Source organism: Amblyomma maculatum, chromosome 2 (assembly GCF_055883805.1).
Source record: "Amblyomma maculatum isolate TAMU_Amacu chromosome 2, ASM5588380v1, whole genome shotgun sequence".
NCBI classification, from domain to species: Eukaryota; Metazoa; Arthropoda; class Arachnida; order Ixodida; family Ixodidae; genus Amblyomma; species Amblyomma maculatum.
Genome location: NC_139345.1, coordinates 153,393,048 through 153,416,436, shown reverse-complemented (window position 1 = coordinate 153,416,436; position 23,389 = coordinate 153,393,048).

Here is a 23,389-nt window from a genome sequence, read left to right as displayed (position 1 = left end):
TAGCACCATGGCATACATGCATATGCCAGCAGTTGACAAAAGTATCCACTTCTTTTTCTTGTTGTCTGCAGTCTGGTTGTCGGATCGCCAGTTATGCTTAGAAAAGGGTAGGCCATGTTATGTAGTGTACACGAAATAACAAGGTTGTCAATTTCAGTCGTGCTTTACTGCCTCCTATTCTGTCTACCTGTAATGTATTGTGTTTAGCTACAAGACATTGCTCTGTATTTGATGTTATTGTGCTTCATGAAATGCATATTCTATTAATTCAAGAAACTCAAGTTGCATAGCATGTTTGGGATATGCTCGCTATTTGTGGGCCATGGGTACACACAGAGAAGGCCTATGTCAATCACTGCGTTATCGGCGTGTTTCTTGGCCCTTTTTGGCAAGGGTTCATGTTTGCGCCACTGAATTTTAAAGGCTACTGCTGAGAATTGCTTTTATTTATCGTCGTGAAATGTGTAGTTCTTTTGAATACTCCAGCAGATCAATCTGCATTGCCTGCTTGACGTGCTTTGGGCTTGATCGTAGCTTATGGGCTACCAGCTTGCCTGTACACAGAAGCTTCATCACTATCTGCTGTGATCAGGGAATCCACCCTGTCTATGTCTTCTTCCTTACTGTGACTTCCCAGCTTCCTTCCGTCTTTTCTTTGGAGCTGTGTGAGAGGTTGCCGTAGTGGTAGAATGCTGATCCTCGTTGCAGGCGATTGGTTCTGGGCTACTGCTCACTTGATGTACCGTCTGTTGCAGAAGTTTGCGGCCCAACGCGCCGGGCAGAGGAGCAGTATCGCTCCCGAGAGGCGGCGCTGCGCCCGCCGGGGCTGCCTGGTGACGTAGCTATAAAGAGTGAGGAGGCTTGTTCTCTTCTCCTCATCCCGCGGCTGATATCGCACATCTTTGCTCTCAGCCGCGGGATGAGGGGAAGAGAACAAGTCTCCTCACTCTTTATAGGTGCGTCACCAGGCAGCGCCGGCGGGCGCATCGCCGCCTCTCGGGAGCGATACTGCTCCTCTGCCCGGCGCGTTGGTCCGCAAACTTCTGCAACAGACGGTACGTGGAGCACTGGTAGGCTCGTATTGCTCTGCCACTGTGTCTGGAGGAAAAAAATGGCAAAGCTGAGGCGCTGTATTTTTTATATACGGTACAAATGCGGTGCACGAGAACAGCATGGCTCCAAAAACTTAATGTGCAATGATTTTTCATAATGCTGAAATATGTATTTCAGAGCTGAGCCTACATTGCTTTAGTTAACGTGGATTGCAGCAGTCACTATTGCATTGCTATGCAGTTTTGTAATGTTTCTGCATAGTACTTATGCAAAGCACCACATTTTACATATGTGTGACGCTTCACTGTTTAATAATTCTGAACGAATATACACTTATTTGCCTCTGAAAAGCATTTTAACTTAAATGAACATTCTTACCTTCTGTGTCAATAGATGGAATGCAGCAGAGCTTCAGCTATCTCTTCAGCCTGACTGTGACTGTCTGAGATTGTGCTAAAAAAGTCACCCTGAACAGCACACACTGCTTTGCGTTTTACATCTCGGCTTTACAAACACTTCTCTTGCATGTTTGAGAGCACAGGAAGGACTCTCGTGAGAATGTGAGGTTACATAAGGTTTGCTTTACCATTTTTATCTGGCCTTGTCATCTCAACGGTTCTGCATGAACACTTGTTCAGTAACAAAGTTTAAAGGCAACCAAGTAGCTTCAGTGTGCAACCTAAAAATAATTTTTCCTCCTGTGGCATTATCTGGTCTCGCTTACGATATGGTTTGACCCCTGTACCAACTATGTAAAACCCCTTATGTCCAATAAATGATTTTGAAAGACGAGCATTGAGAAATGAGCACTTACTTGCCAACGTCGACCTTATCTTTTAAAAACATCAATTTGGGAAATAAGGCCACCACACCCGAACGGCATCATTTGCGCCTGATGCGCTAGGTGCGCCATCTTTCCAGGCACGGTGTTTTTGGCGAACGTGTCTCGTAGGCTCTTCCAGCGTGCCTGGATATTAGAGCCTGCAAGTAGTTTCACAGCATGAAACTCTGCTCACCATCTTATATCCCATCATGCGTGGCTGTCAGCACATCTGTTCAGAGTGCTTGAACGCTGCCCTGTCGCAAAAAGGCAGTGAAGTATTTAGACAATGTGCAGTGTGTGTACGGCTAGCCTTTCTTGTCTGTCTTTGTTTCGCTAAAAAAAACCTACATCAAATTAGACAAGTACTCGGCTCTAGAGGTGATAGTCTCACTGCAGCAAAGGCAGAGAGACTAGTTTTGCCCTGGCAATTGCATACTACCTCTTATAACAAGACCCAAGTCTAGATTTGTCTTCCTGTGAGCCATTGCACACTACTTCACTGCACGAGACGATTGTGCAGAGAACTATACAAAGATCAACGTAACATCTTTGGTATCATTTTCAGCAGTAGCTTCCACATTAGCATGACTCTAATTTCACGGTTGACTCACATTATATAGTATGTTGCAGGGTTTAAAATATTAGGAATTTGACTTCAAAGCTTCTAGGGCAGCAGTCTTGTACATGTTGCAAAAAGTAACTGATTATAGTTCAGATAAAATGGACAGGTTTTTGCGGTCAGTTCAGGTCCCCAGAATATAACTGAACAGTAAAACAAATTATTGGTTACTAATAAGGTATTCTCTGTTTGGCTTCTTGGATCTGTTGCCTGCTGTAATTCGAGCACTGTTAACTGTAATAAAATGTGATCAAATTTTTTTCGACATATTTTCCACCTTTCCTATCTGCTAGAAGTTTAACAATGAGTTGCGCTTTATTCCCGGTCCCAAACAAATGCGAACCGCAGAACACGGGGCTAGTTTTATAAAGTACAAGAGTGCTCAGGCTGGCATGTCCGGCTACCCTCGCACGCTCGGCTTTCCTGCAGTGCGATCAGATTCCTCGAAGTTAAGGTTCTAAAAATTACAAAGGTGGTACAGCCTTTCCTTCGAACAGATACTGGTTACTACTAAGCGATTACTTAGAAAGACAACTGGATTTCCGTAAACGTTGCGCCGAGCAGCCAACCCAGCTCTACAGAAATGACCAGCTGGTCTAGAGCGCGGAACCAATGTGCAAGAAATACTTGCACAGTTGCTCGGTTTGAAGCGTGATGCTCGGATATCAGTCACTCGTGTGTCTGACATGGTATCTATCTGGGGCAATATTTAGATTCCCTTCTCTACAAAGGCCCGCTCCAGCGCTCAAGAGAAAAGCGTATTAGTATCTATTATAAAAAGCTGCATTTTTATGAGAGCAGTTTTCCGAACAAGTGATCGTGTCGGGAGAGAGCATGTCTCCATTCGTGAACTACGGAAGCATTCTAGAGACCACTACAATAAGTTTTCGTTCAGGGTACGAAACAAGGAGCTCGGGAAAGCGGCCCCACCATGCGTCGTGCTGAGATCAGCAGCGCGGTTGAAGGTCCGACAACGACAGGCACGTATAGAGCAATAACCGCGAGCTTTCAAGCAGGCGCAGATGGCAAAAGAGGGTATGTACACTCGTTGAAAGGTACATTGTGTTGAAAAGTGCACTCGTAGCAATGCAAACTTATCTTGTGGGTCGTATCCAAGTTCCTTGATAACGTCGGCCCACGCATCCGCCTTTTTTTTTTTTTGTGGTCTTTGTAGTCGGACCATGAACTGTCCCATATAATTGGACGCTTCTGTACAGCCCATATGATTCGATCTTTAAACTCCACTCGAGCTGACTTTGTGCACGTAGCCATGTCGCAAGCTGAAAAACGTGACAAGCCTGTGAACAACAAAGAAGCGCGCGCACGCGACCCCCGTGCGCCACCGACGGAAGTATCTGCCGGTCAGAGAGCCATGATTGGCTGCTCCTGCTGGCCGCTTCCGGCAGCGTTCGACAATGCGCGTCAGATATCAAGCTGGTCGAGATCGACAGCGGCGGGCGTTTTTTCAGGCGCCGGACGTCGAATGGGCGCCGTCGTTCGAAAAACGCTGGCGTCAGGCCCAAAAACGCTCCATGTATCCCGGCCTTAAATTTACATTTGAGTTTTTTTCTCTTTTCGATACTTTTCCGATTCAGAGTTTTTTTTTTTTTTTTTTTTCATTTTCTATACGCCCGAAATGCTTTTCCAGAAGATTGGGCATAGTTTATTATATGCTTCGAAACACGAGTGCTACTAAGCGCATTCCAGCTTTGATTAAAACGAGGAAGACAATGCGTTAAAATTAATGTTATCAAGTTATCCGGCATGCTCCCAGCATAAAGAGACATTAGCTTCAATGCGCTTCTCAAGATCACGATTCGAGGCTTTAATGAGTGGTGGTTACAAAAATAAACAGAAAGTTATGAAGAAATATATTTATGGAAAAATATGATGTTTTTCAATTCAAAAATGTTGATGGCCAGGTCACTGCAAACATTCTACATGGAAATGCCAGCTTTTTAGTCAACGAGGGAAGAATGATCGAGCAATTATATTACCATGAGCACACGGATGGGTGATCGTAGAGTTGACCAGTGCGCAAGTAAACGTATGCTACTACATGTGGTGTAGTAGTTGATTTTTATGGCTGTGAGAAACATTACGAAACAAAGACGTGTCCGCTAGTTCACAACAGCAAGCGGGGTTCGCTAGGCTTTATTGGTTATTAGCGCTGATCTCACATTGCGTGAAATGCATGCATGAATCACCTTAGTGGCTTGTTCTATACTGACTAAGCAATCCATCATATGCACTTGGGCCGTGTGCCACGCTTGTAATGAAAGTTCTAGCTTTTCTCAAATACGTTACTTCTATACAAGCCATCTGCTATCTGCATCGAACCTCGCCAGACGCAGGTGAAACCTCATGTGATGCAGTATTTGGTTAGAAGATGACACAATGCTAGCGATTCGCGCATTCAAGTTTGGATTATTGCAACAAATTACGGGCAAATATTCACGAAATTGGTCAATTCGTATGCGATGCCTGTGTTTTTTCAAGGGAAATAAATGTTTATGCTTGCTACTAGTTAATACTATACGCAGTAACTGAGATGCACATGCACTAACCATTGGCTTAACCGCTCTTTTACACAGCCGAGACTGTTCTATAAGGATCGCTGATCTGAGGCAATAATTCTGTGCAGAAAGTGCAATCACTGGCAGACAAAATGACAAGAAAGAAAACGGGCTTTAATGGGCAACATTGCGTGGTGCATTAAATGCTCTGTCGTAAGAAAACAGCATTAAGGACTGACCCCTGCCGTATGTGTGAATGTTTCTAGCAGAAAACTAGAAGCTAAGTAAAAATCTTTATTCTAGTAAAGAATGATGTAAATGCAATTGAGAGGAAATGAGGAAGATATTCCTTCACTTCACACTATTCCTTCAGTACTCTCGGCGTTTAATTCTGCGTTTCATAAAGTTTTCTTCTCCTCCTCCTTTTTCCTTCAGTTTGAAGAATACAATCAAGAATCGCATGCAGTATAAGGGCGAAAATGCTTAAATATTTTTTTGCAAGGCAAGCTTTCAGAAAAATCGGTGCTGACGAAGATGCGAAAAGGAAGTTCCCAGTGCGACAAAGTATGAGAGTAATTCAATGTTCCATAATTATGAATTATATACATTAGGGAAGAAATTCCACAGCAATGTGAGGTATTCTCATCAACTTATTGGTATAATAAAGCGGAATGTCTCAATTTGAAATCTTAGCCCAGTAGGAAAAAAACTACAGAAACCTTTCTGATGTTGCGACAGAATTTCTGTGCGGTTTCTGACGGGAAACCTGTTGTGACAACAGAACATTCCGCAGGAACATCAGAAATTTCTGTAGTTACAACAAACAAGTGCTACAGAGCTACAGACAACAGAAATATACTACAGAAAAGCTACAGAACTTCAGAAAAGTACTACAGGACTGCAGAAAAATCTGATGGTTACGACAGAACTAGAGGATATTTTGTCGTATTTTTGACACAGCTCTGTAGTTTTTTTCGACTGGGAGGTAAGTTACCTGCTGACAGTGATTGCAGCGTCATTATAAATAACCACAAAAAAAGAATCAGTAGGGAAGCTTTTAGGGCTTGCTGGTTCAAAACTTCAAAACACTTACCGCTCAACGAAATGCGAGGACTCATGAACAGACGCCAACGCCTCGAACGCAAACTTCCAGCACATTTTATTCTTCGCAAGCAGCACATGTTTACTCTAAAAAACATACTTGTTTATCTCTGCACAATATAATCAATTTTGCCGAAATTCGAACTGTTTACATTAAGGAAGATCGAAGGCGTACTGACACACGTACGCCCTTTTTAGCTTCAATGATTTCATGTGTTGACTTGTCTCTGCTATGAGAGAGCATTTATCAATAAAAGCTTTGCCTATATACGTTTCGCATGAGAGAATGTATTCAGTGAGCTTTCCAAGAGAGCAAGGAACCTAATTCCTTCGCACCTGACTCATGGCGGCAGTTTCACGGTTCCAGCTTATTGCAAAAAAGGAAACATGAGACGTGCGCTTATTAAAAGTTCCTCTAGGCCAAATATTTGTTCAGAATTTATATAGGGTAGTAAAAGGCCCATATGAACTCCCCAAGAACAGACCTGAACTCTCAACGTTTCAAGAAAAAGCTACATCTGATTTTCATCCTTCATCACACGGAGCATATTTGCCGATATGGCTTTCTGATACATAAATAAGAGATCCAGCGTAAAAACTCTCGCAGTGCTGGAAAACGATTTGTAGCTTTTTCACAGACAGATGAAGCGTCCTCTCGCAGCTAGAGTTTGCAAGACTTCATTTACGACAAGGATACATTGGTAGTTTTGAATACGCGTGAATCATATTTCATATCCATATATATGTGCTTGGAGATTATTTTAAAATGAATAGCCGCACGCGCGCCTTTCGTTTAAAAAATCTAGAGAGCTCATGCTCTGCAAAGCTGGAATATAATTTCCACAAAGACATACGAAACATCTAATTTTCCCTTTACTGTTACACGCACCTTTGCATTTAAGACACAGGTGTACTCCACTTCTCGCGCAATCATGTGCCACTGGTGCATCTATACGAAGGCGAGAGATGCTGCTGTTGGAAATTCTCGTTGCATATCACCACTTGACTGCGAAGCCTTCATATTTATACTTAACCGCTAGTAATATCAAGATTGGTTATCAGCAATCAGCTAGTTCCTGTATACAGTTTTAAAGAGATTTTAGTTTTGTCTTATCGATGCGAAAGAGAATACATATTGTTGCTGCCTTCATTATTGCAGTAGTCCTGTGCCGGCCGCATATCTCGTGGCCACCGTGTGCTGTAGTTACGCGTTTATTTTTTCTGATCACGAAATGTTCCCAAATGAAATTACCAGTAGTGTAAAATTGCAGCCTACAAAGCCAATCAAATATTTCATCATTGCTTTGAGCTTACCAAGAAAACAACCAAACCAAACAAATATGGAATACATTTATTCGGATTTCCTCTCCTCCACTTTGCTCTTTTGCCTAAGTCAGAAACAGATGTGGCCGTCGGTAAAGTAGTTTTTGTGAATGGCGCTCAGCTCAGCAACAATGTTAACTGGTTCGTATTGTTGTTTAATACAAAGCCAGAACCACAGACGAATTCCCATATTAAACTATGGTTGGAAGAGTGCTCCCAGCTGTCGCCACTCTTTTGGTGGGCGCGAGAATTTGGCAATCCAATCATCAGCGAGAGAGCACTGCTTGATTAGCTCTTATAATTTTTTTTTTTCATTTAGGTTTCGACGACGATGGTGACACCGGAAATTAATTTTTCGCTACTTTGGAAGAAGGCGATGGTGAAAGCGTAAGAATTCTACGCCCGGATGAACTGGGCTGCTATGTTGGGCAACGAGCACATTGTGTTGGGCCTATCGAAATCGACTGTGGGAGGGAAAGGTGTGGACACTCAAATATTTACTGCTGGATATTTATCGCTGTCCTAGAGGGGAGGCCTTCTAAGGTTCAGCTCATGAAATCATGGCTAAACGCATTGCAGTAGGGTGTCGTGTCTCGGCCTGGGAACGGCAGCGGATCTGAAGAATATGTCTAAAGAAAGAAATAAGAATTATGCTTTTCGCTGCTGACTCTAGCCTGCAGTATTGCGAGAGCGCAAAAACTCTCCCCCGTGCCCAAGTCAGCAGTAAGACTAATTCTCACACGCGCGGAGCACAGCATGTGATTATGGCGCAGGTTCTTCGGAGAGTCAGTCAACATTTTCCTAATTTTGTAATTACTTTGCTTTGCTCATTTTAATAAGATAGAATAAAGAGGCAATCTTTATTTAAACAGCCTCCGATGATCAAAGAAATTGAATTTGGGTCGTCAAACTGCGTTTGCATTTCAGTGCCTACGAATAGTCCGAAAGCGCTATTTTATTTTTTCACATTGAATTGTTACTATGTTATTAAGCGTAATACATTAGTGAAGCAGTGTTTTCTGTATGCGAATGATAATTGCTCCTCTTCCGATAGCCTGTTTTGGATCCAGTTTCAGGTAGCCTAACAAATATTTGGAGGCCACAGGTGAATATCACGTCACGTGAGTCTTCGTTCAGTCGCCCTCATTGCATTTTCTTGAGGCCCTTTACGTAACATTTCGGCTCATGAAAACTGCAGATCGGGGAAAACAGTTTAGCCCTTGTAGGCGCCACAGGAGATACCATAATGGCTTGAGATGTCGGAACATTCGTCCGTAAACAACAAAGAGAAATTGAAGCAGCAAAACAAAAATATTTTAAATAAATATTGTTTGTAAAATATTTTGTTCTGCAGCTCTATTTTCACATTCACGTTGCTGTTGGAATGCTCCGGAAGTTAAGCTGTGAAATAGAGAATATAACAATGTATATTTATTGACTTTTGCTAACTTCATGCGGTGATGCTTGTGTACAAATGTCGTACGCAGATATCTAAAGAAAAACTACAAGGCACCATTTCTTTTTCTACACATTTAAGGACAGCGCGGGAAGAGTTAGGAACCCCCATTCGTACTTTCAGAAGCGAACTGTTTACTACCAAAACTTGAGTCTCCAATTGTATGCAGAGCAGCAGAAGGTACAGGTTATGCAGATCGTGATCAGAGGATGGCAGTGTCTCGAAAAAATACCTTTGCATCATTTGGCATTTGTATCGAGATTCTTCAGCTACAGACGGGGGCTGCAATGAGGGAAGCAGTTTCTTCTCACGAATAATTCTAGAATTACCTTTGCTAAAATTGTATAGTTTATCATTGCAATTTTTACTCGGGAATAGGAATTAGCAAATTTGACACCGCCCACATGCACGCCGCTAGGATGCTGGTTAGGACGCTGGTTGACCCTGTAGATAGCTCGCGACTTGTCTTATCAGGTACAGGGATAATGGTGTCGTCGGCATATTCTGAATGTGAATTTGGGAAGGGAGAGTTATATTTAGGAGGTCATAAAGGACAATGTTCAAAAGTAATGGGAAAAGAGGTGAACTTTGTGGACTACCAAGAGAAGAAGGAGCCGAAATGGAACAAGAAGGAGATTGACAAGGCAAATGCGGGTCCTCTAAGAAGGAAGCTAAAATGAAATATATATTTTTCGAAAATTGATGCTGCTTTAGGGAACGCAAACTTAAAGGGTGCCAAACGCTATCAAATGCACCTTTAAAGCCCAGAGAAATTAAAACCACAGGGTGCTTCTGTTGTTTGTAATCCTGTAATAATTCACGTAATTTATAAAGGGCCTGGATTGTATTTCGGCAGTGAGGGAAACCATACTAATTCCGGTAAAGCAAGTTATTTTTTGATAAAAAGTAGTACAGTCGACCATAAAGCAAGCACTCGAGTACTTTACCAAATGAAGAATTGATAAAAATCGGGCGGTATGAACTCGGAAGGTCCGGTGGTCTGGTTGGTTTGCGAATGAAAATAACTCTGCCTATTTTCCATGGTTGAAGGAAGTGACCCAAAAACAAAGAATAATTAAAAATAGAGGAACAAAGAAGGGATGAGCAATAAACAGGTAAAAGAGAAAACGAGGAGAGATAAGATCAGGGACAGCAGAAGTCGTTAAATCAACTGAAGTTAAACCAGCCTCAATTTCTTCATTAGTGAAGGGTGGATCCTGGATTTAGTTATTTTAAGGCTGCTTAATAATATCCCGAACGTGAGTACGTAAAGGTAGATCTAAAGAATAATCGTCCACAGTGACATGCGTATTCAGCAGAAGCTTTACAGTGTCTTGAAACGTCTCTGTATAGGTACCGTCAGGGTATCTCAGCAGAATAATTATTGAGGGCGTCCTGAGCTTTCCAAAAGCATACTTGTAAGGCTTGCCAAAAAGGAATTTTCTTGTAGCGTTTGAGCAAAGTTCCTTTACATAATTGCCGTGTGTGCCCCTTATGTTAGCTCTATAGAGAGCAAGAGCTTTATAATAAATTGGGCGGTGGTAAATTCTTTGTGTAGGATTGGATTTACGTTGCAAACGACGTCGAAGAGCCTGCTCACGTGAGCGCTCTATGCGCAAATCAACCGACCACCAAATAGACCCCTCAGGAAATGTAGATTATACAGAACGTAAGTTTTCGTTGTAGGGTTTGATAAAGACGTGATTAAATTTTAAAAGGACGCTATCAAGGGCGCCCCGCCGGGGTGGTGCAGTGGTAAGACGCCCGACTACTGTGCCGGAGTTCCCGGGTTCGAACCCGACCGCGGCGGCTGCGTTTCGATGGAGGCGAAACGAAGATGCGTCGTGTGCTGTGCGATGTCAGCGCACGTTAAAGATCCCCAGGTGGTCGAAATTACTCCGTAGCCCTCCACTACGGCTCCTCTTTCTCTCTTTCCACTTTCATTCCCACCCTCGTCCCTTCCCTTACGGCGCGGGTCGGGTGTCCACAGAGCAAGTGTGACAGTTACTGCGCCTTTCCCTTCCTGTGAACCAATTTAACCAATTTATCAAGGGCTGGCGCTGAAAAGATATGATGATCGTAAAAATGTTGAAACCTATTCAGAGACGCTAACTTTGAAATTAAGCGGAATCAACAGGCTCTGTAAGCCTCTCAAACTGTGATGAGGGTTGAGAAATGAAAGAAAAAGAAATAAATATGTGCTCAGAAAAGGATGAATCTGGCATACCTTCCCAAAAATAAGCCTCATTAAGTAAGTTTGGGGAGGCCAATGTGATGTCAATCAAACTTGAAGTGTACTGAGTTTCATATGTTGGCAAGGAATATGGATTAATAATAACAACCAAGGTATTGCTTGTGGCAAATGCTTGAACTTGCGTTCCTCTTAGGTCCGTAACACTTCCACCCCAAATAATGTTTTTTGCGTTGATGTCGCCACAAATTATAATATTATCGGCAGGTGAAGTCTGTGCACAAGTTGCCAGCAAATCGAGAAAGCTTTCGATATCGCGCGAGGTGGTGTATGTACTGCTATGAAAAGAAATTGATAAGTCGATGTCGAACACAAAATGGCAACAAGCTTAGGAGAAATGAATGTAGGAAATAACCAAATTAGGATTATGGAGCAAGACAACGCAGCGGGAAAATTCAGTAGAATATATTTTATGGAATATATTTTCCTACAAATTCTTTTTAAGGGTAATGTATGGATCCCAGATAGCAGTTACTGTGATGTCATTATCTTGAGTGCATTTAACCATCGGGGCTGTCGCACAACGTGTGTGATCCGAATTTACTTGTAAGAACTTAACATTAAGGTTGGGACGAGAGGTTGCTGTAGTCCTAAAAAGCATAGTTGGTTCTTGCCCGTATTCGAGCCACTCGATCCTGCAAAATAGTGCAAGAGACGGGACCAGCACGATGGGCACAGGGGCGGCCTGCCGTTACGCATGGGGCGTATTTTACGTTTGGGTCCTTGATCAGTCTGGGACACTGCGCAAGAGGGTGCGAACCAGCACATCGAGTACAACACGCCTTATCCTGGGAAATCTCATGTGTTCAAGATCGAAGGGCATGATAATACTGTGCACAAAAGATACATAAAGGCACATGTAGATCTTCCTGGACTTCAAACTGAAGTCCAAAATATCGTGACCCTAGGTGCGGCGCGAAGTCGGGAGAAGGTGGGAAGGTCGACCTCAATGATGTGCACCCGCTGTCCAGATCGCTGAATAAAAAAAGTCTGACCTTGCAAGTTTCGGGATCGGGGCATAATCCGGGGTTTCTACGGTTGACGACCGCCACCAAATCATCCGGGAGGGCGTCCGGGTCAACACCTGACAGCCGAACGTGCGGGTTCCATCTCGAGGAGACCCGGAACTTAATTGAGGCGTTGGTGGTATCAACGCGGGTGATGGCAGCCCTAAAACGCTCAAGATCTCCCGGTCCTTGAAAGTTACTACCAAGGCACGACGCGTGGGCCGGAGATTGAGAGCGCCAATACCCTCGAATTCTGGGTCTATTGATGCCTTGAGCAGAGTTGCAACTTCCTGTCCCACATGATTCGTAGCGGCCCCAGACGTTAAGACCATCTGTTGAGGCTCCACAGAATGATGTTCGTGAGGCATTATAAAGTTCTGAATACCATCCATGGATCTGGGAATTGCTTCGCGAGGTGCCACTGAATCTGGAGCGGCCCGCAAAGTCGCTGCAAAGGTCCTAGAAACATTACGTCCTGTCCTCAGCGGATTAACTTCTTAAGCAGATGTCCTACTAGAAAGCTCCGCGTTGTTGGCCGCAAGAGCTTCTATTTCCCGGTCGCGAGAAGCGATTTGGTCGTGTAAAGAACGGATACGCTCCCTGTCCTGAACAGCACAACCAAAAGAAAAATACATTGCCAGTGCATTCAGAGATGAAGCCAGGGAGACGAGGACAGCGCGAACTCCAGGGTCAATCTTGCTTTTGCTGGCGTTGATTGTAGATATCAGCTGCTCGTGTGCCCTCAAAATGGCAGTGTCAGAACCCAGCGGAAGTTCATCAAGATATGTGGACGGCTCAATGGCCGCAGGATGTGGGAGAGACGGTCCAGAAAGGTAGTCAGATGAGTCAAATTCGCCTCCGAAGGCGAATACGACTCGGAATCAGCATTGACTTCTGGGGTAGAATCCTCCAAGAAAGGAGTAATGTCCAGGAGGTCAGCCTTACAGTCCGAAGAGACCGCTGTGGCAGGAAGGTGCGCAGTAGAAACAGCAGGGAGCTGCGCGTTGCCAGCAATAGCAACAGTGTCAGCCATTGTCGTTCGAGCAACTGTCAGGCCTAGCCAGGCTGCCAGCTGAGCCCTGAACGTTGAAAGGTATTACTCAACGTGGTAGGGCGCCAAGTAGAAGTCCCCCGGAAGATTCCTGGAAGACGACAGGGGCCCTCCGAGCAAACGCACTTGCAAAAGGGACCCTGGAGACTCGATAAAACCAAATATTCCGGAGCACCAAAAGCTCCTTCCTTCTTTCGTCAACAAATTCGGGCGGACTGCATTGCCCCGCCTCAAATATATCTGCGGGTAACAATTGGAGGCTTGTGGCCACTGACTGTTTTACTCGCTACACCGAAGCGAAAGCCCAGCCTATATAAGACCACGCAGACGTTGCCAGGTATTTTTGTGAAAAAAAAATTATTTTCCTACGTGGCGCACCAAACGTGATCATCCCGAACAGGGGAACAGCATTTACGGCTAAGCTGATGAAAGTCACCTTAGTCTAATCGTACAAGCCACTGACGAACAAGAGCGTACCATCCGCATACTAACGGACTCTAAGAGCGTCTGTACAAAACAATCGCCAGCATGCTTGCCGTATACCTGAAAGCCTAACATACGACATGAGATGATATCCTGCCATACGTGAGGTTCTCGTATAAAGGCACTGTCCAAAAGGAAACAACAGCAACCCCGTGTTGACTTGTATATGGGATGAATCCGCCAACAAAGCTCAACGAGATCCTACCGCATCTTGCGGAAGAGGGCAACATCGACGTGGCCGCCTACCTTCACCTTGCAGAGAAAGCGAGACGATCGGCTCAGCTGGGAATTCAATTTAGTCTACCAACGCACCAATTCCCGATGCTCCAACTTACGACGGCGCAACGCAGAGTACAACCTGGGAGACAAAGACACCGATCACTGTCAAGGCCTGAGTGAAAAGCTCTTACGGCGGTACATCTGCCTGTACAAAGTCCTTTCATGCATCGGAGAAGCTGGACTACGTAGAGGTCGTCGCCGGCGGGACTACATACCAGCGATGTGGTGCTCAATCAGAGATAATGCATGTTGTCTGCCTGAAGCCCTATTATGCGCGCTAAAGACTTGCTAAGGTCTCAGTTTCTAAAGTTATGTTTAGCTTTGTCTGCTTATTTTGAAGAATGGAGACGCTGTTTTTATTAAGGGGCGTGATGCATCGAAACTTTGACATCTTTATTTTGTTGTTTTCAACAGCTGTCGACATGTGGCCTCATCACTTTCACGGTAGCCACCGAACTATATTCTGCTGTTTGTTGGCTCATGCATGGTGTCACGAAACGCGGCTTTATCATTCTTAATCGCGAAATTAGCCACGATTAGTCTAGAATGAGTGCAGGCGAGAACTGCTTCCGTAATTATTTCATACTTTTCCGGTATCCGTCACCTCATTTATCTCAAATGTTTCCGCGCTGATTTTAAATTGAGTTCTGTCGAATTTAACGGGCATTCGTAGACCAACGAGCGATCAGCATGCTTCATGTTATCACCGCTGCTGAAATATCTGGTTCTTTTGCGGGTGCAAATTAGGTCAATAAAGAATTCATTTAAGTGCAACACCATTCTTCTAGCCTGTGGATACCGGGCGTGTCACCATTGTGTGACGATATTGAAAACGTGGCTAAAGCCACGCGAACATTGATAGCTGGTGAATTGATTGGTATTTAAAAGGTTTTGTGAATAAATTTACGGACGTAGTTTTCTATTGTTATCTTTCCCGTGTCCCCGAGTAATGTCAAGGTATTTGAAAGATGTATACTTGCCACGTAAAATAGTCTGAGTTGTATAGCTCAGCTAACCACAATAAAATTGTGGACGTTGGTGTAGAGCGCATGCGGTTCACTTTCTCACAGACAGACACAAGGAGATACCGATCATGACATGGTGGTCGCCATGTGACTTTGGGGTATAGTCACGTAGGCCACCAAGTGGCCCTTGAGCCCAGTAAAGATCAAGTTCATCTGAGGTGCCGTCGGGTATGCACAGCTGTCACCTTGAGGGAGATTTAGAGGTCAAACTTTTGTGTTAAGCCTGGTGGTCGTCATGTCACTTTGTGAGATAGTCCCATAGGCCACCAAGTGGCCCGTGACCAATGGCAAAGTAAGGTAATGGTCATGTGAGCTGGATGTTTCCATGTGGCTTTGGGGCATAGACACATAGGTCACCAAATGGCCTGTGACCTCTGTCAATGACAAGCTCATGTTAGGTGGCGCCAGTGTGACATGGACGTAGATGGCGCTAGAGGGGTGGCAGTTGTATAAATGGGAGCCACTAGGCTTGTGCAAGTTACAACACTGAGCGAGTTGGAGGAAGACGAAAACCCTGCTACAGCCGCGAGTCAGAACACAAAGAAGGCACGTCGCAATGAGCCCCTGAAAAAGCGGCTTTGCAGAAGAGACCGTTGATATATGGGCTTTACGCTTTGAGAAACACCCGATGTGTTTAATCCAAGCTTTGCAAAGAGCATAGCTATGCACATAAATTTTTCGATTCCCTCCATGGGCAACCAAGTATAAACCACCAGCTAATTTTTATAGCCTTCACCACTGCACTATTACTTTCGGGTCCTATGTATGGCCGGAGGAAATGTGAACATCGAAGGAGTAGGCTAATGCTCCAAAGGTGAGCGTTTTCGCGTAGTACGTGCGGGACTGCTATTGTTAAGACTGCCGGAAAAGGTATAAAATAAAGCTGGAAAACCGGGAACTTGTGCGTCATAGACTCAATTATCTGTGACAAAAGCCCTCAATGCACACTCACCGCACGCGAATGCGCTTTACAAAACCGTTTGTAAAAAAGAAGAGTCGTGTCGATTAATTCCGTCCACTCTGGTTATGAAAAGATGCATTCCACCCATGCATTTATTTTCAATGCTCGTAACGCAATCTATGAACGTCTGGCTGGTATCCCATGTGTTGTTTTCGCCAGTGCATGAAGTATTTTTTTGTAATGCAACGCATAATATGCTGCCAATTAAGCTCTTAGAAACCAAAGATAAATGTTGAAAATGAAGCAATCCTTAGAAATTACTAGTAGGGTGTTCGCCGTGCAGTTCGATATGTGTATTTTACGTTGGTTTTCACGTGAGCTTTCGTAAATCTTGCTAACCCTGTTCGTAATTTCATTCCTCTGCAGCTTTCTCACGTTTCGTCAGTTTACGCAGTCCCGATAAAAAGGTGCACTACAATGACAAATACTTTTACGGCAAAGTTTCCAACTGGTGCGAGGAAGCGGTAGTCTCTGCTGTGTGCTCCGGTGAAACAATTGCAGCATACGTGCAAGAAATCAGGAGCAATATTCCGAATTCCACAAGTCAAGAGGTTTGCTAGCTTCTGGCTTGCCAGTTTTCGTGACTTAATGCGCATATCATGTATTTTCATTACAATATAACTGTTATCGACCTGAAAATGTGTTTGGCATGAAATACATTTCTCTGATGTTGCCCGTAAGATAGTAATATAAGTGCATATTTTCAAGTTTCAAGAAATTGACCATGTGATACCACTGCATGCTAAGCTTGGCTTGTCTATATTGCTTACCGCCCAAGAGAGACCCCGGCTATAACGACGAGCATAATACAGGATATATCTTCTTATTAAAACTGTTGTGCATTGTGGTATGAATTTAACGAATGCTTGCTACATTTTATTCGTGAAATGAGTGCAAGGAACTTCTTAACATGAGTCTGAATGCTTTGCAGTTTATTTCTTATTTGTGTTGAGAAACCTTTCAAAATATCTGTAAAAGGTAATGCTGAGAATGGAAGAAGTGACCGTCTGCAGGAATTTTGCTGCCAAGGTCTTACCCAAAAGCACATAATAGAGTGGGGAAGGGTTGCGCATTTAAGCTCAAATAAACATGTTGCCCTAGGGAATAATACCGAAAACGACTTTAAGTGTAGTTCTTTGAAATCTGTGTTTAAAATAAAATACAGGGTACTCTCTGAGGGAGCCGCTAGTCGGTTGAGACCATTGTAATGTATGTATATTTTCTTAGGGATCGTTTGTCATACTTTGTATACATGCATGCCATGCTACAATTTTCTACCTTTGTATTGCTTCTTGCCTTGTGTAATATTTTTGACCCTATTTTGTAATGCACACGTCGGCTGGTGTAGCCTATGTTTTGTCTGTCTTCCAGGCTACAATTATGCACCAAATGGCGGCAGATCTGTATCGGTTAAAAGATCTGTATTGTTTTTGTATACACTGAAATAAATGTTTATTTCACAAAGCACCTGGCATCTTCACTGCAATACTGCTTTTGGCAAAGGCCTTGGCGCACCTGCATTGTTTGCTAGCCAGCAGCAATCGTAACGTAAGTTTATACTTCAATGCTGAAAATAAATAGAAAAACGATGTCACATCATATGAAACACAATGCGCCAACAGGGCGCGGCAGTACGGCAGAGCCCGCTACTATATTCAAACTGCGCGCCAAGGTGCAGCGCATTCGGGCATTCAAATCGCGCGCCTTAACCAAAAGCGGATAAGCGTCGAGCGCCGGCCACTCCCACTCGGTGCGCTACAATCGATTTGGACGCAGGCCCTGTGGAAGTGTCCGTTCTTTATTAAATTATTTCTCTATAATACTTCTTAGGTTGTGCGGACCGAAACGTATCGTGCTCGCATGCCGTCAGCCTACCTCTTGACTGCTCCTTTCTCAAAGATAGGTTGACACTGATAAGGACGTGCGCCTACCATCGACGAGTCGTTAACGTCGGCGTAGTGACACAATCGTGAAATAGAACAAAAAAATGCGTATGCCGGTGGCCAGCCACGGAGGAATACGCTTTTAGCGTAGCGGTTACGCTGGACGCGGAGTGCGGGGATCGTTGCGCTCCACATTGAATATTCATTTCTATCTATCGTTAAGTATAAATCTTAGATACATACTTATTACTATTCAAGTGTATCCGGGGAACTGGGCTGTTCTTAGCAAGTTTTCTTCATGTGTCCCTAAATTCTAATGTACGGTTTGAATAAGAAATAAAATGTCTGTTCCATTCCATTTACCTGCTGCTTTTTTCTGCAAAAATAAGACCCTACAAGCAACAATCAACCTAACAACACGGTGGCTAGACTATTTCTTATTTGCTCTCTCATATGTAATACCCATTAGCGTATTACCTTTGCATACATTTATCCCTCACGCAACTTAAATAGGAAACGAAATACGCAAATTTTAAGTCAATCAATCAATCAATCAATCAATCAAAATTTCATTTCTTCACTCAAGGAGAAAAGGGGGTGACGGGTAAAAGTCGCTTAAGTGCGGCTTGAAAAAACTAAATGCTATACTGTATTTTAACCTGACCTAAACGAAACCTGAAATTTCGCAGGGTCATGTATTGCTGTTTTGCGCTGGTATAGCTACATAATGAACCGTGAAAAGGTTTCCAAATGTTCAGAAACATATATGTCCCAATATATAACGCTCACAGGAAAGCTGTGCTGCAGCTCCATGCACACCTGTAAACTTATATAGACCGTCCGCTCATCCAATATAATATATTGACGTTTTCTTTTTTGTCTGGACAAAAGAAGCAACGCTGGAGTTCGATAATAAATCTGTCGCCTTTTGGAATCGCAAAAACGCGGTTACCATTTCTGTACTGGCTCACTCAATTTGATCATACTGGCGCAATTTGAAACAACCATTATGTGCTTCGACGGCACTCTCGGCGTTGTTCATACAAATGCATCAGAAAGTGCATGCATAAACATCGCGGCCGCGGCGGCCGCTTTTCTATGGAGGCGAAAAGCAAGGCGCTAATGTTCTGTGCGATAACAGTCCATGTTAACGAACATCAGGTGGGCGAAATCTCCGGAGCCCTCCACTACACCGTCTCTCATAGCCTGAGCCGCTATAGAGCGCTAAACTTCATAAACCAAACCAAACCATAAAAAAGTGGCGCTCGTCCCATATGGCGTTAGTTCCACCTAAACTATGGGTCTTATATCGGGGCAGCTCGTTCCGAGGAGCGTCATGGGCAGTTATGGCATCTGCACCACAGAGCAACGCTATTTTATGAACCTCACTGAATCCTCTCTGATGGTGCTCAGTTTTCGAATGATATAGGAAAGGAGAAAATTCGTAATGCTACTGTTGGAAGGGTAACTGCATTTACTAAATACTAAAAACTACTTTGATTGTAAGGGCTACGAGTTACAAATCTCTACTAGCAACTAGGCGAATATCTCTTAGAGTTAAAAATGTCTATATCTATATTAAACTATTATCTATATGAGCACTTAGCACTATTTATTTCATTTCTGCTGTCTGCGTTGCCAAGGTGAAATTCCAGGATTGATCACCCTTAACAAAATATCATATCACATGCTATGTCAGAGCGGAAACCCGGAAAGAGTATGCACCAGTGTGCGTCAGTTTCAGTACGTATGACCCCTTACTTAGTGCCTTGGACTAGGGATGAAAACAAACCACGTCGGCGAAATCCATCACGCAGGGGACCTGACTTGGAGGTCGGAGATCCGGCTAACGCCTTGCGGTGACTGAATTGAGTTTGGAGTCCCAGAGTCGCACATTCGACTAACGTGAGTGCTCGCCCTATAAGGTGGCCCGAAAAGGAGCTCGACTGTACTGAAGAGAACATTTGGTCCATTTACTGACTTTCTGCGTTCTCTTCCAAATCCCATAACCCCCTTTCATCAAACCATACTTTTTTCTTCAGTCTACTCTCTTTCCGCTACTTCCCAGAGGAGGTTAGGGACCCCGGGCCCGCTGCTCGGCTGCGAGTCATTCCGGTAACTTCCCCAATTTTATTTTACCAATTTTTTATCGAAATACTTGGTTGGATGTAACATCTTGTTTATTTTATATTAATGTAAGCCCATGGTGTCGCAAAATGGCGCAGGTAAGGTGTTGTTATTCTTATTTATTTAGGGCTGACTCTATTGTATGATGTAGTACTCCAATTGCTATGTAGCAAGAGCGTTTTTTTTCTTCAAAAACTATTTGAAAATGAAGGCGGCGGGAGAACGTTAAGTAGGTGGATGATGCATGAGGTCTGGAAGTATGCAGAGGTCAAGTGGATGCAGCTAGCATAGGATCGCGTTAATTGGGGGAATATGGGAGAGGCTTTTGCACTGCAGGGAGATAGCCCAGCTTATGATGATGATGATGATTATGATGATGATGATGATGATGATGCTTTTAAATATTAGTTCTGCTTGTCCCTTAGACACCAGGTAAAATGTTTGATTAAGGAAATTGTTCAGGGCTTACAAATATCTTCTGGGGTGCGGAGGACAAAGGAAACTACGTGGTCGCAGATCACTAGGTTCAGTTCCTTTGACAATGAATGCCATACTCAGTTATACAAACTTAGAAATTAGAAGTGTAACAATTTGTTTCCTTTATGGTCCATGCGGTCCATACCTGAAGCAAATTTAACACGGCTAATGCGCTAATTGTGTTCTTTCGTACAACTTTAGTCTAATTGAGTTTTATTTATTGAATTTGGTTTTCGAACGTTGTTTTATGCCAAGTTCGCACTTTGAAATACGGCGCTAGTTGCTCATGCACGCTTTGTACATATACATAACGGCGCTTCAGCGGCAGCCGAGAAAGAAGCCTAAAGCTCCCACTCCCTTCGCTTTGACCGCTACATCACTAATAGGCTTCTTCAAATAGTTTCCCCACAGCTCAAAACGGCCCGCTTATCTATATGGAGTGAGTATTTCATTTCATGACCAGCCTCGACATGCTGTAAAATAGGTGCCTCACAGCGTGGACGCGGCTGAAAGGTGACTGCAGTCACTCTGTCTATTTCTGGCATCTTCCGAAATGTGCATTTGCATGACAGCTTTATTCATCGCCTTCATTGTTAATTCGAAGCCATGTCTACCCGTGGCCGTTGATTTTAGTCCCCATGTTTATCACGCACCTCGCTCCATTTCACCGTGCTGCCACCATGTTCGCCTTTTCTTGTCAAGTAAGCAACCCCTGATTAGGTAACAGGGATGTTAGGTAGGAAGGACTCCCTGCATGTCCGGTTCTCGGTGGGCCTGAAGGGCGTGTCGATTCTCGGTGTCACCGCTCTCATCACGCATGGTCTTTCTGTTTGAGCACCAGTCTGGATAGGATCCGATGGTTACGTGGATAGCCGTACATCCGCTGGATCAACTAGCTCATGAAGAAGTTGAAGGGAAGAACCGTGTTCTTTTTTCTTTTTAGCGCTATATCGTCCACTAAGTTCACATATTTCCTTCTTTTTGTCTCCACTATCTTCCTACAGGATGCGATATGATGTTTTCTTCATCAATTATTCAGTTTTGTTGCCTTCCTGGATTCTGCACTTCGTAACCGCAAAAAAAAAGCTGCCAAATGTTTGTGAAGACGTTTCTTTTTGGACACAAAAAGAAAATGTAAAGCAGCCCGTGTAGTAGGTGGGACCGAACAAATATTGTTTTCGAAATGGTCACAGCTATTTAAATCGTGCACGTATATTTGTTCGTGCGATGCCTTCGAGGGATTTAGAATGCACTGATACAGTGTTGACGTCAACATCCATGATTAAATTCTCCGACCAACTGATTAATGCACTATTTTCGCCAAGAAACGCAGGTTCATGCGTAGAAAAGGGTCTCAATATTCAAAACATGTGTCCCGTTTGTCACTTTATTTTGCCAGGAAATTCGTTTCCATCAACTCACAATCTTGAGTGCCTATCGCAAATTGTAAGCGACAGGCTTATTCACTTCATATAAACTTGCCGGCTTCATAGATTCGCTATGAGGACGCTTGCTGTTATTTGACGGCTCATGCGCATTTACAGTTCGTGTGTTTACTTTAAATGAGGAACAGAAATCAGCGACATATGGTGCTTTGTTGTTTACTTCAAATCATAAACCTCCTTTTGAAGATTGGATAACAAAAAAACCTGGAAAGGATATCTTACCTGTGTTCTGTTAACCTGGAGTCTAAACAGCGAGCGCCGGCAAAGAAACAGCAGCATATGATCAGAACAAGCTTAATACTCATGCTGCTGACTTAACTTCTCGCATCGCTCTCCCCTGAAAATGTATATAATGGCGAAGTTTCAGATCAAGCTCAATATTACGTGGATTATCGTTCTTATTGGTCGCACATACCAATACCGCAGCTGAACAGATAATGAAACATAAGAAAGAGACACACATAGACAAGGACGATGTTGCACTGACAACTAACTTGTTTAGACTCGGGCACATTCTCTTTTCACTTACTTTACGTGCAGCTAACTTCTTCACATCATTGGAAATAAAATTCCGCATAACCTCCACGTACAAATTCCGCGGTATAAAAATACCAGCAGAACCATGAAGTGAAGAAAGAAGTTAGCTGTGCGTAGATGAAGTGAAGAGATGATGATGGTGATGAAAACGTTTATTGAAAGCCACATTGGCTTAGATTAAGGGAAGGCTGATCGGTTCTCTAGTCCGGGACACCGTTGGTAAAAGCCGCTGCCCGAGCTCTTTCGACGAGGGCTCGTTGTTCCTTGAAGTCCGAGCTGGACAGGGCCGTCTCCCAGCCTTCCCACGTTGGCTGATATATTATGTCAATACTGGTATTTTCTTGACAAGCCGATACCATATGGTATAAGTTTGCCTTCTGGCCACAAAATGTGCACCGTGCAGGAAAGAACTTGGGCGCAATTGCGTGACGTGTTGCTGGATTATTAAATGACTTAGTTTGTAACCTTCGAAGGTGACACTCTTCTGATTTACTAAGACCCTTAGCGGGCTTCGGGAATGTCTGCCTTTCAAGGCGCAAATACTGTAATATATCTGAATATGCTGTTAACGCAGAGGGGGAGCCTAAATCAGCAAGGGAGGACGTAGAAGGATACCGGGGAAGAAATGCTCGGGCCGAAGCGTGTGTGTGCTGGTCTCCTTCAACTCCCTCATGACCTGGTGCCCATTTTAGCTCCTTCTGCGTAGCTGAAGTCCTACATTGACTCAGAATTTTGCAGGCTAGCGGCGTGATTCTGCCACACATATAATTTCTATAAGCTGCCTGGGAATCTGTAGCTATGTATTTCGATGCGTGGTGCGTTGCGGTTAGGGCTATCGCCACTACTTCCATAGCCTGCGTATCCCCGTTACGAACTGAAACCCGTCCACGACCTGCATTTGGTGCACCCCTGATATTCTTGGTACCCCGCCACAGGAACCGCAGCGTCCACAAAGAAGGTTCCTTCTTGCTT